Below are 3588 nucleotides of genomic sequence, written 5' to 3'. Positions count from 1 at the left end.
CATCGTCTGTTTCACCTGCACTGTCACCTGTGTCTGTTTCACATGTTATGGCTCCATCTAATGGTGAAATTAAAACACACCAATCCAGCCAAAGGAACAAACGAAAAATTCCAATTCCAATGTAATTTAAATCAGATTGTATCAAACTAACTAACAGTTGAAATTAACTTCTAAAGAAACATCTGAGGTTTATCTTCATTAAGTGTGGCGAAGGTGTGTTTAATTTATGTGGTCAACATGCTTCACATTTTAAAAGCAACTGATCCAGATTGCCACCTCACTTATTGTAATGCACTTTCTCAACACCTTGGGGACATAGACTAGAAATTGTGCGGCTGTGTTGTAGAAAATGTGTTGCCACAGGAGAAATAAGATCATGTCTCCTAATAGCTAGCAATAGTTTACTGCTAGTTTAGATTTTGGAATAACTCAACCACTTGGAGAAAAAAAGATTTTTATATTTGATTAAAAAAAAAATACACATCTTCACATTACATACAGTATGCTGGCCTTGAAAATGCATCAAAACTAGTTAGCAAGTTAGCAGATATATCTGAACAAAACTAAGTAGTGGATGGTTGAGTTAGCTAAAAGTAAAAACCAGGTATCATTAAAGTAATGGATTTGAAAAAGAGAGCTAAAAATTGTGAAGCAGGCACTGCAAGTACGATGAATACTTGAAATAGTTTGCTGAAAATATGAGTTTTAAAAAAGTGTTAAATGTATGAGCTAGAAGTACTAATGGTTGAGAAGGTTAGCTAAAAGTAATGGATAAATAGATTGCACAGCTTTAAGTGGTACCGGGTTGGACCCCTTTTACCCTTTGCAAAGATTAAAGAAAATGGGATAAATACATTAAATAGGTAAAGTATTTAATAGCTACATAACGTAAGATAAAATGACCGGATTAACAGTTGAATTAGCTACAGTAATGGATAATTAGAGACGCTAAAATGTTACTGATAATGGATAAATGGTTGAATTAGGTAACATTAGCCAATAAGGAATCAATTAAACAATTGAAACAGTAAACTAAGGCTGATCTTAAGCTAAAACAGAGCTATTGGCTAAAAGAGTGGATAAACTGTTGAGATAATGAGCTAAAAGTAATGGCAAAACAGTTAAAATAGCTAAAATGAATGAATTAACAGTTGAAACCGTTAGCTAAAATCAATAGATAAAGGGTTAAAATGGTTAATTCAGCTAAAATTAACTTATAAACAGTAGAAATAGCTAAAAGTATTAAATAGATGGGGGGGGGAATTTATGGATAATGGACAAATGGTGGTTGAAATAGATAACATTAGCCAAACGTAATGGATGAACAGTTATAATAGTTAGCTATAAATATTAGCTAAACAGTTGAAACAGTTAAAGAAATAGATATAGGGTTAAAGTAGTTAACTTAGCTAAAATATAATGGATAAACAGCAGAAATAGCTAAAAGTAAATACACTGACAAAAATTAATAATGAATGAATGGTGGTTGAAATAGACAACATTAGCAAAACAAAATGGATAAACAGTTGAAATAGCCAAAGTGTTGGATAAATACAATAAAGTGTTATAGATAATGGATAAATGGTTGAAACAGATAACATCAGCCAAAAGTAATGGATTAAACAATTGGAAAAGTAAACTGAAGCTAATCTTTGTGAGCTAAGATTAAAAAGAGCTATTAGTTTAGCTTTGTAGTTAGCTAAAAGTTATGGATAAACAGTTGAGATAGTTAGCTAAAAGTAATGGCTAAACAGTTGAAACAGTTAGCTAAAAGAAATAGATATAGGGTTAAAGTAGTTAACTTAGCTAAAATATAATGGATAAAGCAGAAATAGCTAAAAATAATAAATACATTGATAAAAATGTCATAAATTATTATTGATTAGTGGTTGAAATAGATAACTTTAGCAAAACAAAATGGATAAACAGTTGAATTAGCCAAAGTGTTGGATAAATACAATAACTAAAATGTTACAGATAATGGATAAATGGTTGAAACAGATAACATCAGCCAAAAGTAATGGATTAAACAACTGAAAAAGTAAACTGAAGCTAATCTTTGTGAGCTAAGATTAAAAAGAGCTATTAGCTTAGCTTTGTAGTTAGCTAAAAAAAATTACAGATAAACAATTTGAGATAGTTAGCTAAAAGTAATGAATGAATAGTTAAAAACTGTTAGCTAAAATAATGGCTAAACAGTTCAAAAAGCTAAAAGGAATGGATTAACAGTTGAAACAGTTAGCTAAAATAGATAGATATCGGGTCAAAATGGTTAATTTAGATCAAATTAATGGATAAACAGAAGTAGCAAAAAGTGACAGATAGATTGGGGAAAAATGTTATGGATAATGAATAAATGGTGGTTGAAATAGATAATGTTTGCCAAACGTAATGGATTACAATAGTAAGCTCAAAGAAATGGCTAAAGAGTTCAAGAAGTTAACTTGCAGAAATGGATAACAGTTGAAATTGTTAAATTAACTAAAGTCATAGCTTCACAGTTCAAATTGCTAAAAGTAATGGATTAGCAGCCGAAATAGTGAGCTAAAGGAAATGGATGTAAGGTTAAGATAGTTAACTAAGATAAAATCAATAGATTAACAGTAGAAATAGCTAGAAGTAATAAATTGATTAGCAAAAAAATTATGGATAATGGATGAATGGTGGTTGAAATACATGTTAGCCAAAAGTAATGGCTAAACAGTTCAGTTAGTTAGCTAAAAGAAATGAAGAAATAAACAGCTGAAATAGTTAACTTCGCTAAAAGTAACGTTAATAGTTTGAATTAAGACTAGCTTCTATGATTACCATGAAGGACAGCATCCAGTTTCATTCAGTTGAAATGGAAACATTTGGGTGTTGACTGAGGGATATTTGAGTTCATCTGACGGGGCTGTGGAGGTATAGCTGTATAGTATTAGTAGTACATCTAAAAACCAAAATATAAACCTTTACAGTTGGCTGCTGAGTAAATGATGGATGCAGATGGAAACAAACCTCGGGTGTGCAGCTTCCTGTTCTCATGAGGCCATCTAGTGTCCAGATGTGACGAGTGCAGTTATTAATACCATCTGGGTGCATTTTCGACAAACGAGGCAAAGACCACAGATTAATTATGAGATGCCTTTATTGTACTTTTTGGGAATCCAGTGACACCGACACGAGAAAATGGTCCTATCCCTCCCTCCCCCTTTACATACACAACCTGAGAGGGAGGGGCTGCAGGGTGGGATGTACCGTGATCCCGCTTGTAGTCTTAAATTAAACACAGATAATAGCGAAGACACATCCAGGTGCATTTCCACAGACACGCACGACATGCATTCAAAAAGGGACTTCAGGGAACGTCGTGACTCCTGGTTCACATGTACGCTTTGTCTTGAAGTAAGAGACGACAAAATTAATACCACTTTAAAAAAAAAAAAACAGTTAGCTGTCTGTATGGCCCACGATCAGTCGATAATTCAGGCTCTGTCAATGTTCCACTTACAGGAGAAAACAAAAAAGGCAAAGAGACACTACTATTCATACTGGGAAAATGGTTTAAATATGGAAGTGAATGGTTCATAGCTTTCATATTTTAGTTCG

This window comes from Epinephelus lanceolatus, chromosome 18, assembly GCF_041903045.1.
Source record: "Epinephelus lanceolatus isolate andai-2023 chromosome 18, ASM4190304v1, whole genome shotgun sequence".
NCBI classification, from domain to species: Eukaryota; Metazoa; Chordata; class Actinopteri; order Perciformes; family Serranidae; genus Epinephelus; species Epinephelus lanceolatus.
This window is presented reverse-complemented; position numbering follows the sequence as displayed.